This window comes from Pogona vitticeps, chromosome 5, assembly GCF_051106095.1.
Source record: "Pogona vitticeps strain Pit_001003342236 chromosome 5, PviZW2.1, whole genome shotgun sequence".
Taxonomy (NCBI): Eukaryota; Metazoa; Chordata; class Lepidosauria; order Squamata; family Agamidae; genus Pogona; species Pogona vitticeps.
The window spans coordinates 147,910,860-147,927,336 of NC_135787.1; the positions used below are offsets into that span (position 1 = coordinate 147,910,860).

General features: G+C 41.6%; 1 protein-coding gene across 4 annotated transcripts in view; it reads right to left on the bottom strand.

Moving 5' to 3' along the window:
- Nucleotides 1–10,474, bottom strand: part of NAP1L1 (nucleosome assembly protein 1 like 1) — a 43,840-nt gene extending 33,366 nt beyond the window's left edge. For 2 of the 4 annotated variants that reach the window (XM_078376930.1, XM_078376929.1), the window contains exons 1-2: nt 1,386–1,629; nt 689–847 (exon numbers count right to left, since the gene is read on the bottom strand). The gene's annotated coding sequence lies outside the window, so the exon portion shown is untranslated. Of the gene's footprint in view, nt 1–688; nt 848–1,385; nt 1,630–10,312 lie in introns of those variants that run through there. The other 2 variants (XM_020804341.3, XM_020804350.3) reach the window with 2 other exon arrangements.
- Nucleotides 10,475–16,477: the final 6,003 nt, after the last annotated feature.

Here is a 16,477-nt window from a genome sequence, read left to right on the forward strand (position 1 = left end):
CCGTTCCGGATTAACCCTCGCTATGCGGAATCGTCGCTAAACGGGTAGGGGAAACGTATTGAAACGCATTAAACTTAGTTTAATGCGTTCCAATACCTTGCTTACTTACCCGTTCAGCGAGGATTCCCCTTGCCGGCAGCCATTTTCGCACCCTCGCTAAGCGAGGGCAGGGCGCGAAAACGGCTGCCGGCAGCCATTTCCGGGCTTCCGGCGGCCATTTTGGAACCGCCGATCAGCTGTTCGGCGGCTCCAAAATGGCCGCCGCAATAACCGATCTTCGCAATGCGGGTTTTCCCCATTGTGAAGATCGGGTATGTTTCCGTATAGCGATCCCGAAAAAGGGATCGCTATACGGAAACATCGCTATACGGTGCACTCGCTAAGCGAGGCACCACTGTATATAGAACAATGTTCTTAGAAACATATCTCATATGACTACATTTCTCTAAGAAACTTGTGATTCATAAGCACCACAAAATGGGCTTCCTAATCACACCCAGGTTTATGAGTCTAAGCAGCACTCTGGTGTTTGATGAAATCAACTCGAACTTCCAACAGCGCTGGGCAAATAAAGGTGACCTATGTCCATACAATTTCAAAAGTCAAGAGTGTAAGTTTGGTTTCTCACTATAACCTCTCCTGTACCATACATACATAGTGCCATGAATACCGAACAATGAAAACTCACAGTCACAACCAAACAGATTTTTTAAGACTGGATTTTATTTCTTCAAAGTGTTTCCAAGCAGCATCAAATTAAGAGCTTCATTGTCATCTTCCAATGTATTGCCCTTGCTCTCTGCCATTCACAGATGTGGAACTTTCATCTGACACAAGTATGCTGAATCTGTTATCACAAAACATAATGCAGCTGATCAGACAGGGTTTCCCTCCCATGAATGCCACTCAGCAGTTGTGTCATACTTGTGTGCTGCACCTGGAATGGAAAACACAAATACATTACCAGTCTCTACAAATGTTGGCCACAGTTACCATGTCCTTCAGTTCTCTTATCAATGCATTGCCTTTTTTCATGCCAGCATAATATGTGACTTTTATCCTTGATTAAAGAAGTAGAGATAAGGAGTACATTGGGCCCATCCAAAATAGCATGCCATAACTTTGCACATTTTTTGACAAATTTATTTATTTATTTATTTATTTATTTATTTATTTATTTATTTATTTTATTGTATTGTATTTATACCCCGCCTATCTAGTCATTTCGACCACTCTAGGCGGCTTACAACATAAGGAAAACAGAGTAAGAAAAGGGAAATAGGAATCAGGAAGTTTAGGTGTACTCATAATTTAAGGAAAATCTTAAAACTAGCAATAGGTGATAAAAAATATGAGTAAACACATAATTTTTGAGCGCCTCATACCTGTGTTTATTGATGTTGAATCCTTGGCTGGACTGAAGCTGCAGGTCTTATTCCTTGGTTGCACTCCTCTCTAGACGTTGGCGGTGAAGGCTAAAGCCTACTGCACTCTTCTGCACTGTCCTTCTGTATTGTCCAGAGGACTGCTTCAATCTCTTTTTCCTTTTCCAAAATCCCTCAAAATGTTCCATATGGTAGCTCATTAGGTACAGAAAAGGATAATTCTGTGGATCTAACTGGGGCTAGCACGCAGATGTCTACATTGTAGAAAATTAATGTAATATATATCACATAACATTTTTAGATGTATATTTGCCATTTCACACAATGTACTAAAATGTGGTGCTAGGGAATGAGAACCAGGGTGAGGTGGGGGAGTTTGTTTCACTTGTATATCAATATCGTGCTATAACCTCATAAGGTTCAGTGACACTAATTCTTCAAATGATCCACAACCATATTTTATGGATGCAGACATCACAGTTCATGAAAGAAACAGGAGTTCCTTTGGCTTTTTAAATTTCATTTACGAATAAGAATTTCATCAGCAAAATGGCCACACATTCAATCCAGCACAACAGAGCACAAAGAAATCCTAAGTGCCAAAAGTGAAATCCAGCATGTTGAGAAATATATAATCAGCAGAATGACCATTCTACTACTAGTTCTATGGGAGGAAGCTAGCAGCCATTCTAGAAAATTACTTCCACGAATTTATGCCAAACTAGTCAACTTACTTTATTCCAACTCATGTCTTCGTCATCTAAAACAAAAGTGCCTTCAGTGACTCTCCTACACAGGTAGTTATAGAACTGTATTATCTACTAAGAAAATCTTGCTGCTTCCAGTTTCACACACACTGGCTTTGTATTTCCATTAAACAGACACACAATATTAAGTATTGCAGAAAGCACGGAGATCAACCAGTACATTCCATATGTTAATTTCAGTATAACCTCACTGTCAACAATTCTATCCCCAACCATGTGTAATGTGTGTGTGTGTACACACACACACACACACACACACACACACACACACACACACACACACACACATCTGAAATCTTGCATCTGATAAAATGGTTAACAGTCAATGAAAGCTCACGCTATATTAACTCTGAAAATCCTTCGGGCCGGTCCAGGACCTATTCACCCATTCATTCATTCATTCAATACTGCAGCAAACACCTCCTGAAATCACTGTATTTTTCCGTGTATAAGATGCCCCCATGTATAAGACGCCCCCCACTTTTCTAACCCAAAATTAAGAAATCTAAGTGGGGCTTAGCATTCATTCATAGGCATCCTTCAGTCTCGAGACTATGGTAACGTACTCTGTATGGAGGACTTGGAAGGGGCTTAGCAAATGTAGGGTAAAAAGGATCAAAGTGCTGCAGGATGGCTTTGATCCCTGCTTTCCCCCTTTCTACTAAGCCCCGTGTGGCTTAGCAAAAGGAGGGGGAAAGGGATCAAAGCAATTCCACGACTGCAGTCATTTTGATCCCTTTCCCCCTTATACAGCTATGGGAGTGCTTTGATCCTTCCCCCCTCTTTTTGCTAAGCCCCATGGGACTTAGCAAGCAGAGGGGAAAGCAGGGATCAATGTGATCCTGCAGCACTTTGATCCCTGCTTTCCTTTTGCTAAGACTTAGCAAGTGGAGGGGAAAGCAGGGATCAATGCCTTGCAGGATCACTTTGGTCCCTGCTTTCCCCTCCACTTGTTGTTTTCTCCTCAGCTTACTTCCGTGTATAAGACAACCTTCAATTTTTAGTCTAAAGATTTTAGACAAAAGTATAGTCTTATACATGGAAAAATACGGTATGTAACAAAATGCATTTTGTTACATCGAATTAAAATAGTTACATTTTAAAATCACTGTGTGAATGAAATGCTGATATATGCTATATCTAGGAGTGTGTTTATACCAGACTAATAAATTAAGTTATGATTTTGGTTTTTGTCTTTTGGAGAGAAAGCTGTCACATGCTTTTGCATAGACTCTATAAAAATTAAAATCTGTTACACAGATTAAAAGTAGTTAGCAATGGCAGACTTGCTAGGAACCAACTGAATTAGTTACGCAATCGTCAAAATCACCTTATGCCACTACACAAATGGAGTCAAATTACCTCTAATTAAGAAATCACCTTGGAAATTTTTAGTTGCACACTGAGTCACACAGCTCAGCACACAACAGATAATGCCTACATCTTGAGGCAACTCGCCACAGTTGTGCCATTTGTGTTACACCAGCATAACCAGGCAAGATGATTTTGGTTACTGTGTTTCAACTCTGATTTCTTAACTATGGGGTACCTTTTTCCCTCACATTTCAATCTGTGTGTACATATGTGTATGAATGAGTACACATATGTATACACATGCACTCAGACTGAAACATGAGGGGAACCAATTTTTAATCTGCTTGCTCCTGACTTCTGGAGATAAGGAAGCCTAGCAGTCAACCCATTAACTGTATCTTAAATAAGACATGGCAAAAGCCAATTAAAATTCAAGTGGATCTTTATAGGGTATGAGGACTGATTTTTCCCTGAAAAATCAAAGATGTGTGCAGAGAACACAGTACTACCATAAAAGACACAAACAACACATTAATGTGGATCAAGGACCACAAAAGGATTGTACAAAAGATAAGCTATATTAGTGCTAGTGCCAGCAACCACCATTTTCTTTTTAAATGAAAAGACTAAAAGACTAAAAGAAGAGAAATAAGGTAAGGCACATAAATATACTAAATATATTGAACTAGTTCTTACAAACTGCAGTTAAAGGGTGATAACTAGACTGGAAACTTATGGAAACTAGGTGTAAGGTTCAGTTAACTTTGAGAAATGTACACACTCACCAAGAATACATTGTTTTACTAACTGCCACCACTGCCATATTTCCCCAGCCACAATCCATTCCCCCAAAAGATTCTTCAATATCCATTAACCTTCCAATCCTGAGGTTTCTGTTACTGCCATTCTACATTTAATCACTGCAGAGCAAGACATTTAATATCTCGTTGTAAGTTTCTATTAGAATTCCCCATCATGTATTTTTCACTTCAGGATTAGGATAATAGCAGCAGTGATATTCACAAGACCTTCATCTGTGATTCTAGAACAAGTCTCTGCTTTAATTTATTGCTTAGATCTGGCATCAAGCAGCCAGACACTTACTGTTAATGCCAGGTCTCACTGTATCACCAGACAGTGCCATCAGGTTTCACCAAGACAGTAAGGACAGCCAACAGTTCAATCCCAAAGCTCAAATTCTCTTTTCTTAAGCACAATTAAGACAAGTATGATGTAAATGAAGTTCACAGCAGGTCCTCAAAAACAGCCACACTTCATTCTGACTTCTCAACTAAAATGACAGGTATGATTATTAGCCAACAGAATGCTGCCTTCAGCACAATTCCTGTCCCTTGCAGCAAATTCATGAAACCTGTGCAGATGAAAGACAGCATTTATACTTATTTTTACAGTCAAAATTATTGATACGGGCTCTTCATAATATCATGAGCATTAACCAACCTGCACTGTGCAAATAGCAACTGTGGCAAAACTGAACCTTTTTTTTCGTAAAGCAAGTGCAAAGTGGTAAGATACATGTAGACCGCAAACACTTTTAAATCTTAGTGCTGTCTGCCTTCAGACCCTGGGTACTGAATTTAAAACAAAGTTGGTTTTCAGACTAAAAACTGATCCTGGTAAACATTTACTGCTTAAAGAGCTAAGACTATCTACTTCAAACAAATGCAAAGCAGTGATTCAGAAATTGGTATTAATATGCTAAGCTAAAATTTGGTAACATCGTTAATTCATACTATCATTGTATTCCATCATGCATTCAGAACACTGAAACAAGAAATGTTTTGTTTATCTGAGCATCTTTTCTGTGTGCAGGGAAGGGCAAAAGAAGAAGATAATCTCTAGATATCACACCGTTTCCAGCATTAAAAAGTCATGACAAACTGAATGGAGGAAGATTAATAAAGAAATTACTGCTCTTTGGCTGATCTCAAAAGATTACCAAGTACTGTACAAAGATGTTCAGAGTCTGCTAATAAGAACCAGTGTGATGCAGAGGTGTGTTGAACTAGGATTCAAAACAGCTGGTTTTAAATCCCCATTCAGCTATAAAATTCACTAGATAACTTTCACAAGTCACACTCTTTCATTGTTGACTTAACTCACAGGACCTTTGTGAGGATGAACTTGGGAGAACTGCCATGTATGCTTATACTGAGCCCACTAGAAGGGCAAGAGAAAACTGAAAATATAAAGCTTGCAACTCTGGAATACACCAGTCAGCCATCAAAGCAATACTGGTTAACATTAGGAATAAGACTTTCATATTTAATGCACTTTCACCCCCACAATTTCACAGGACCCACCAAGCTGAATCATGAGAGTGAAGACCCAAAGCAGCATGAGGTAGAGCAAGCCCTCTATCTGCATTCAGTTTCCGTGCTGGTCCTCCAATAAGCAAAGAATAAAATGCCACACTACACTGTAGGAGTTGTAAGGTTCCCTGGAACTTGCAAAGGTGCCTGGGACGGTGAGTTCTGACAGACGCTGCCTCCACAATATATGAAGACCGCCTTTTTTGGAATTTGCCAACTCTGGCACTTTTATAAGTCTTAGGTAATCTCTCAATTACCACAGTCCAATGAAGTGTTTTTCTCTCTGCTCATTAGAAGACTGGCTGAAAACTGAATGCAGCTAGAGGGGTTGTTCTACCTGCTGCTACTTTGGATTTTTACTCCTATAATTCAGCCAGGAGAGTACCTACCAAATTATGGGAGTGAAAGCCAATTAAATATGAAAGTCCCATCCCTAGTTAAGACCATGTACAACAATACTCTGAATGACATATGACTTTGTTCTCTGTGGCAAGTGGATTTTTACAAATAAAGTCTGGCCATGGTAGCCTACACTGAAAAAAACAATTGTACTGTCTTAATAGAAGGTATTTTGTATTATTCATATGTATTTCTATTTTTTGATATGCCAATTTAAACTTCTTTTCCTAAATTTGTCGGCTAGCACTTCAACATAACACGTCAACATAAAGCTATTTAAAGAATACCACCCAAATTTGAAATTTATAGCATCACCGCAAAATGTCAGTTTCTGAAGCCACGATAAAAGAACTTCTTTGGGGGGAGGAGTCTTGAGAAATGCTAAATACACCCTTCTCAAAACTAAAATTTTATTTTTTGTTTCAAGTATATGAAGCATTTTGCATACAAAAAAATCACATGATACTCATATCTTTATTCAAACTTACTGTCAGACATAATTTCCCCCCTTCTCAGATACCAAGATACAGATGTTTTGATAGCATAAGGTGCAGAACCAGTAAAATATACATCAATTCTATATGAAAACACTGGTTTATGTTGTTAAAGCAGTGAAATTTAGATGTGATATAAAAATAAATTTTGCATATTTTTTGGGGGGTATACATTTTTGTTTTACCTGGGAAGTGTACCTACAGCATAACAATTTCCAGAAATTCTGCCTCTCAAACTCATTACTTCAAGGAGCAGAATCTTTAATATTTCATTACAATTCGTTATAACATACAATTTTGTGTCTAGTTGACTGGACAGCTCAGTTCTCTAATGTACACCCCAGGAGAGCAAGCCTGTGTGGCCATGGGCAAGCTACATAGACCCAGGATGGCCCCCCTCCCAAAGGGAATAGTTAATGACTTCTGAGTACTTTCTACCTAGAAAACCCTGAAAAGGGTTGCTGTAAGTCAGAATTGATCTGATGGCACATAGTTATTTTGTGTCCGAAGTCCAGTGTTATCCAGTCAAATCCACACTGCAGGCCTCTTTCCTCAGATACACCTATGCAGAACTTCTATACTATCCAAACCCTCATGAAGTGACTAGTCATGAAACCTTCCTTTCTTAATGTCTCCCAATATACAGAAGGTGTGCATTCACACCACAGAGGAAGGGAATGTGGCTTTAACATTTCCAAAGGAGATCCATTCATACAGGAAACTGCATCCACAAAGAACTGTATCAAAATCAATGATTTTGACATTATTTAAATACATGAATTACTATGAATGACCTAACTAGAGATGGCCGCAAATGGCTGCTTCAGCAGTTCACTGCTCAGCCAAACAGGTGTTTGCCACTTCAAAGCCCTGCCTCCTCTGGTAAGTGCCCATCCAGGAGGCAGCAGCCTAGCTTCCCTGTCCCATGTCCTCCAGGTACTGCCTCTGAGTGGGTGCCAGTCAGAAGAGGTGGGGTTTTGAAGCATTAAACAGCTGATACATGAACCAGCATGAACTGCCAAACCAGCAGTTTGTGCACATCTCTAGAACATATACCTGACTACTTGCACTTTCAATACAAACCATTACTTGTTGCTCTGAAGCATAACTCCCATCTTCTTCAGAAGGATGGTGCACACCTTTTACTTCCTGAATCATGAGCTCACCTAATTCCAACTATTCTCTGCTGACAACTAGGATAACACATCAGTTATGTCCATGCTCTTAACTACTTCTATTAACTAATCACTAATGGGTACCCTTCAGAAACGAGACAAATATGATTCTGAAAATACAGAACAAAGTACTTACTCGAACCCACCACCAGCCTACAAAATATTTACAGCAATTTACACAAGTACAAACTTTGTTGTAAGATTGCAACGTTTAATACTATTGATAACATACAAGATGCAAGATCCCGGATGTTTCCAAACAAGATTTTTATCTGCAACCACCCTGCCTCAAACATAGAACTTTACAGGGGAACTGGACAAAAGGTCCCCTGTAACACTGACCTGTTCTTCCCCACCTTTCTCTGTACTAGAGAAATTCTTCCAAGAGGAAAAGGCTGAATAGGTGCATAATGGCTTTTTGTTGATAGTATTAGCTGTCCTTCTAGCAGCAGCCTAAGTCAAGTATGCAATAGGCAACACATAAGACTTCTGGTTTTTAAAATCTCTTATTTATGAACTATTCATTGCTCAGTGAAAAGATGAACTGATCAAAGGTGAACATGAGATCTTGAATGCCACTAAGAATTTTAAGCCAATTTAAAAGTCATTATCTGTTCAGGAATTACAATTCTAGAGAAACTGGAGAACCAACATCTCCAAGTCATTCTGCAAGAATGCTTGGGGCCTTCCCAGCACTTATCTGACCATCTGCACCATTAAATAATGCAGGTAGATGGCAAACATGTTTTGGAAATCTTAGTTTCAAAAGCAAGCTCTTACTCTTAACTCACATTACACATCTTTCCAGAAGTAAGGCCTATTATTCTACCCACATTATGAAATCCTGTTTCCATCTTTTACTTGGATTGTCTCTCCCCCAACATCTCTATGTATTAATATATTCGCGAAGGCTCTATGTATTACCCCTTTGTCTCCCCTTGAAAAAGGAGAGAAGTGCCAAGCACCATCATAGCGAGGTACCCTTGTCAGTTCAAAGTTAAGCAGTCAACACTGCTTCCTCAGTCCTTTTTCAAACTGCCCACCACATGAAGCTTGGCCTCCCAGTTAAAGTGCAACCCCTCCCAAACAGCTGTAACAAAAGGTAGTAAGACTTCTGTGTACCCGTAAAATGCTAATAAAGTGTATGTATTTTTTTTTCATTCTTGGAAACCTTTATTGGCATTATATGATACAAGGGAGTACATAGCACAGTTACATTCCAGTTCCAGGTAAAGGGAGGGGCAGGCAAGGGGTTGTAATAGGTTAGGTGTATGTATATATTTGTAATGTTTGGCATTGCCTTATCCATCCAGTGCGTCAGAAACAACAGATAGTCGTCATGCTGACCTGAACCCTTAAAAACGAGTTTAAACTCTTATTTTTCTCTCCCCAAGACCGCCCCCCCCCCTCGCAGCACCTATGGCTGCCCTTCGCCAACTCCGTATTCTTTCGGTCTCCAAGCAGAGCAAAAACGGAGCCCAGAAGAAGGGAAACGGAGCCCAGCCACCGTTGATGACCAGAGGAACAGCCCTACTGATTCCAAGAGGGCCGGGGAGGAGCCTTTCACAACCCCACCTAAAAGTATTCTCAAAACTGACCCATGTGGCCTTGAATCTTCCTCAGCGAACGTGGGGGTCGGAACATCATCATAAGCCTTCCCGCCACAAGCCTTCCCCCTCCAAGCCCTGCCTAAGAACAGGCGTCTCCCCCCCCCCAGAATAAGGCCCTCCATTACAAAGACGACCTGTCGGATTGCCCGCATTTTTTCTAGCCGACCCAGTACATAGTTTTCGAAGAGATTTTTTTTAAAATCACCCTATTTGCCAGATTCCGAGGAAGCGGCCGAGGCCGCTCAAACCCGCCTCTTCCCCACGTGTTTTGTTTGCACTTCAAGCCGGGCCAGGCTAGGCCAAGCCAACTCAGAGCTGCCCTCCCGGCCACTGGCTCGCCCGGAGGCAAGAGTGACCTGGAAGGGGACGTGAGAGCGGCGCGCGCGCGCGCGCGCACACACACACACACACACACACACACACACACACACACACACACACACACACACACACACACACACACACACACACACACACACACACACACACACACACACACACACACACACACACACACACACACACACACACACACACCCTTCACCGTCCGTCCAGCAGCCACTGCTCCAGAGGGCGACATGTTTCCCACACGCCCAAAAAAGAATGAGAGAGGCAAGGCTAGGAAAGGGCACCGCCTCTACCCGCTTCCCTTCCTCCCATCCCGCGCCTCGACGTCTTAGATTCCCCCCAACGATAAGGCTGAGCTCTCCTAGGGAGCGCTCGTTAGCGCTCCCCGCCGCCGCCGCCGCCGCCAACCCTCTGCCGATCGTCCCACCCTCCCTCCTTCTTTCCCTCCGTCCTTCCCTTCCAGCAGCCACGCGCCCTGATTCTGTACCTGCGCGAGGCCGGGTCTCGCAGTGAGTGACTCAGGAGAGAAAGAGGGGAGCGCCGCGCGGCTGGCGGTAAAAAGACCCAAGCTCCCGCCGCTCGCGCTCATATAGAATGAACGTCACCACGTAACATTTCCCCCACCCCTCTCCTCTCCTCCCGGCCCCCCGCGCTCCTTTCCCGCGCGCCCCTGTCTCTAGGCAACCCCCGAGCACGCGCGCCGGCCTCGGCGCGGCGAGTTTCCTGCCTGGCGACGAGCAATCGGGAGAGCTCGCTTCTCTTTTTGCCCGCCAATCAACCCGCCAACCAAGTTCTGGCCAACCAGCGCCTCTGACGGGGCCGTCCGGGCCGTGCACGGACTGGCCACGTGCTCCCCGGATTCCCTGGAACAAACAACAGTGCTCGCGCGCGCGCGCTGAGAACTGGGAGGAGGGAAGATGACAGCAGCCAGTTGGCAAGAGAAGGGAGCCAAGAGGAGGGTGGGGCGAAGTGGAGTCCTGAGGCGCCATGCGGCTCGGCGAGGCTGGTTTTTTTTTGCAGCCTCCGGTTCCGTCAGGTTCCTCCTATACTCCCCCGCCCCATGGCTTTCATGGGGCGGAGTAGGGGGGGAATCACTTGGGGACTTCCGCTAGTAACAATTCAGTTGAAGTGCCTTTTAAATTGGTTGCGGGCCATCCATGAGTCTTTGAACAGCAAAATGGCAGTCTCCCAACTTGAAGTGGACTCCCAGACACTTCTGGTTTCTTCTCTCTCTTGCCTTTTTTCCCCTTTCCTCATTTTCAGTGATCAGTGCAGCCCTTGGGGAATCCTGGTGGCAGCAAATTGGCCTCGGCTGCCAAAAGCGCCTGTAGAGCAGTGCTTCCACGTAATATTGTTGGGTTGTGCATGTGGTTGCACATATACCTACGTGTAGTCTTGTATCACAGTCGACAAAACAGAATATGTCACAAATCAATTTGAGTTAAATCATTTTCTGATTTCCAATCACATATGCTGTTGTGATGGAAGTCGCTGATTTCGCCTGCATCTGTTTTTTTAGAATTTTATGTATTAATACTGTAATAGGCCTAACTGAAATCCAGCCAGCTTTTCTCCACTGGACAAGTAAATACTCAGGAGTAAATTCCAGTTTCATCAACAGAGCTTACTCATCTCAAGTAAATATGCAGGGATCTATTAGATCCCTGCAAGAATAAGATAAGTAACAATAAGACTATTACAGAGCTCTACTGAGTGCCATAGAAATTAGGCACATACCTAGTCTGGTTTTTATAGGCAACACCATACCTTTAGAGCTATTCAGTATTGCTCACAATCATAATGGCCAGTGCCACACACAAAACTAAAATTTCTGAAGATGTTGTGGGCTCTTTGACATAGCCACAACTACTGTTTCAACTTCAGTTCCGCACAGAAATCCTCAACAGGATACTGACCAATGTCTAATCTGAAACTTGACCCATCTCAGTTTATTGTTTCAGATTGGCATGACCAAACAGTGTGGGAGCACTTTCACTTATAGATCATATGCATGTTTACCTGGAAGTAAACTCTTACAGGTAACACAGTAGAAATTAATTATGAGTAAGCATGAGTAAGACTGATCTGTGCATTACAATGGAGAGAAAAATGTACCACACTTGTCGTCGTTCAAAACAGAATACTGTGGTTGGGGAGAGTCCTGCCTCTCCAGTTGAGGAGGAGTCTGCACACCATCTGAACATCTTCCTTTAAAAATTAGTCTCAGCCACTTTTTTTAACAGTTTGAGATTTTTTTCTTAACTAATCATTTGATTCTGCAATTACACTGCCTAATCTCTTCTTACTTTGTCCTTTAACAATCAACAACTATAAAGTACATATACAAAGGTTTTCAACTTGCAAGTGTTAAAATAAGACCATTCCCCCCCCCCATCTGATGAATGAAATTTTCATTTAGTGAGTGAAGTGATATAGCTGGCTACATGACCGTTATATAGGAGTAGAGAACATGTGCCCCACAAGATGCTGAATTACCATCATGGCTTATGATTGACTTGGCTAGATTGGAGTCTTGGCAACTGGAGTCCAAAAAACAAAAGCAATAATTTTCCCACCCCTGGTTTATATGGACTATTTAGATTGTTTTGAATCTTCCATCATAGGGTAAGTGGTGATAGATAGCACCAGCCTTGAGCTGGAACACTGATGACTTGATAGTAGATTCCTGGGGTCTGGAAGAAAGTTTATTGTGTGCATGCAGAGACATGATATCATGAGACATGATATTTTCATTTTCCTTCAGCAAGGTTCTCTGTAATTGTTTCTTACTTGCTTGCTTGCTGATATTTTTCATCAGGAAACAGGCTAAGTGAAAGCATGATGGAGATTGTTGAACTATCACATGGCAAGGAATTCATTTCACTGCACAAGTTTAAATCAGGTTCCTGCCCATCCTTGCTTTTTGCACTCGATTCTCTTCTGTTGGTGAAAAGAGAGCAGATTTCCCCACAGGGAACACAGCAGCAAAGTGGAGAAACAAAGTATACAAAACCTTTGAAACTGGATGACAGAATTAAAAAAAGGATGTACAGTAATGTGAGGAAAAATGAATAGCTGAAATGTGATAATACACCTTTACGACAAAAATAGATTTCCTTAAAATTAGTTTCTCACTAGTTTTTGAGCTCAGCAGGGACAAATTGCAATTCTTGCCTTAAGAAAACTGAATCTGCTTATGCAGAAGAGAGCAGTATCTACACACACGCCCCTAGAAATTGGCATAAACAATATGCTTTAGTAGTTGTGCATAACAGAGAACCAGTGTGATATAGTGAATAGAGTGCTGGACTAGGACTCAAGGTATAAAATATGATTGCATGTCATTAAGTCAGTTCTGACTTATGATAACGCTTTCCAGGATTATCAGAGGATACTCAGAAGTGGTTTACCCTTATTTTCTTCTGGGGGTTTTCCTGGGACTCTGGAGCTTGCTCACGGTTATACAGGTTGGGTGTTCCTCAGGAGGCACAGGGTTCTAATTTCTATTTGCCATTCACCGGGTGGGGCGGGGAATAGCAAAAATCATTCTATGAATGTGTCAGGTACTATATCTAGAAAACTCTATTAGGGTCACCATAAATTGGAAGTGACTTGACAGTGCATAATAACACACCAGTATAGAAGAATGACTCAATAGGTAACACAATCTTCCATTAACTTCTCTCACAAACAATGGACAACTATGTTACATTACTATTTATTTATTTATTTTAAGGTCTTTTAAGTCTTAGAGTATTTTCTTGAGACCCTCTAAAGCCAAAGCCTTTTCAAGGTTTTTTTTTCCAAGATGTCACATTTCTTATAAATATAATAAATAAACACAAATTCCTGGTTTTATTTTCATGATGGATCAAAGAAATGAAGGGTTTGGAAACCATCAGACGGAAAATCATACTAATCTCCTGCATTCATAAATACAAGAGATTATTAGGAGTCCCTTTCTAATGGCTCTCAAATTCTTCATTTCCTTGATCCACGATGAAAATAAAACCAGGAATTTGAGTTTATTCATAATAATTACATGATATATAACCAGGAATTTGGGTTTATTCATAATAATTATGTCATAATTATATTAATTGAAATACAGTATATTTCATCTGAGTGGTCAAGGCTGTGTCACGGTGTCTTATGTGCCTGCTGCTCACATGCTAAGTGTGCATGGGCAACTTCAGGGTCTCTGCTCTCTGTCATTTTGAATATTGATCCTTAAACTGAATTTCAACTTGGCACACACTTTCAAATAGAGGATTGTTCTCCATTAATGTGAACATATGTTCACCTTAACCAACATGTTCACTGGATGACAGTAGAAGTCAAAAGCCAAATTATCTCTGCCCTGCCCTTCTTACAACTTGTACGCCTTGAGGTAGTCACAGGGCTGCAAGCCATTAGCCCAGTGCAGTATCTGGAATAGCTTCATGAAGGGGAGGGAGGGGAATGATAATTGGCAGGAAAGAGGGTAGAAAAAGAGAACATCGATAGTCAATTTAAAGATACTACATGCCGCATCATTGGGCTTGGGGAATTTCTGTGTCAAATTTACTGGGACAGATTTAGATACAAATGTCAGTTCTAGATGACAGCATATCGACTGAAAGAAAATTGCTGCACAAATTTGTTTTTTCTGTCGTACTACTCAGCCTGAATAAAATGGTCTAAGCTAAACCGTAATCTTTACTTTATAACAAGATCAATAAGGACATAATCCCAGCACTGTCCAACTGACTGCAGTTGGAACTGTAGATGCTCTTCATTTTAAAAATCAAAAATAAAGGATTAATATGGTGCTGAAGCAAATGCAACATAAAAAAACAGACTCATATAGCACAATTTAATGCTAGCATGATGATAGCAGAAAGGGCGAGGATTATCTCTTCCCTCTTGCAACTGGAGTAGGCCCATTGAATCAGTGGGGATTTGGTGAGCCAACCTCTCCATAAGTTCCATTGATTCAATAGACTGACTTCAGATGCTATTTGCTACTGAATTTCAACCTTTAAGGTTAATTGATATGCAATAGGTATGACAAGAAATAGTGTAATATTTATCTGGTGGCTATGCAGAAAAGGTAATGTGGACCCATGAAAGTGAAGTACTGTATACTGGGGATGATTAATATGTTTCCTAGGGTGTGGGAATGGATTGCAATGTTTTTCCCCTCTTGGCAAAACTGAAGTGTGTAGCAATAACAGTTTTTAGACCATTGGTTCTTAACCTTGGGTTACTCAGGAGTTTTGGGCTGCAACTCCCAGAAGCCTTCACCACCAGCTGTCCTGACTGGGGTTTCTGGGAGTTGCAGTTCAAAAGCATCCGAGTAACAAAGGTTAAGAACCACTGGACTATAAGTTCAGATGGGCTGGTTGCATATAGAAAAGATGACACAATTGAAAATACTGGTAACTTACGCATTTGCCTTGTCAGTTAATATTACCCATGATGTCATGAGTAATATTAGCTAGACAGTATGAAAATTGTGTGACAATAATCCAGAGATCAGTCACGGTGAATGCACAGTTTAACAAAAAGCATCACCTTTCCTCAGGTACAAAATGTAGCTCATCTGTCAATAACAAAACACAGTGTCTCTGCAACAGAAGAATGACCTCAAGATAGAAGGCATTAGGCTATGTACAATAAGTGAGTAAGCAAATTCACATTGTTTCAGCTATTTTTATACAAGAATCACAAACACAATTCCATTAGGTTCACTGTAGTTACATTAGATTTAACAGTAATATTTTGGGATGGGATTGGAAGATGCAGGAAAATTGTGTGTAGGCATCCTTCAGTCTTGAGAGACTATGGTAATGTGCTCTGAATACAGGTCTTGGAACAATGTCTATTGTGGCTGAGAAGGCCAATTTGAGAGTGACAATCCCTTCTACACTGAAGACAGATACAATCTGTCCCCTGTCCAGCTCCCTGATTTTGCTGGTTTGGGGACTGTCTTTTTTCCTCAGCCTGCTGGACAAGGATCTCTTCAAATTGGGAGAGGCTGTGCTGCAACGCCTCCAGGCTGAACGCTCAGATGTCAAGGTTTCCCATCTGTTGATGTCCATTCCTAAGGCCTTCAGATCCCGCTTGCAGATATCCTTGTATCGCAGCTGTGGTCTTCCTCTGGGGCACTTTCCCTGCACTAATTCTCCATACAGTAGATATTTTGGAATCTGACCATCATCCATTCTCACAACATGCCCAAGCCAGCGTAGACGTCACTGTTTCAGTAATGTATACATGCTAACAATTCCAGCTCGTTCTAGGACTACTCTGTTTGGAACTTTGTCCTGACAGGTGATACCAAGAGTGTGTCAGAGACCACGCATATGGGACATGTTCAGCTTCCTCTCCTGTCATGCACAAAGGGTCCACTGCAGTACAGTCCACTGCACTACAGTACTCAGAACACAGGCTCTATAGACCTGGATCTTGGTATATGCCATCAGCTTCTCTTTGTGAGTCTATAGAATATGGTAGCTCTTTGCCAATGTGTTTGTCCAGCTCAACATCTAGAGAGAGTGTGTCAGAGATTGTTGAGCCAAGGTGCACAAATTCATGAACAACCTCCAATTCTTGTGTTGAGATGGTAATAGAGGGAGGTGAGTATACGCCCTGGCCCATAGCTTGTGTT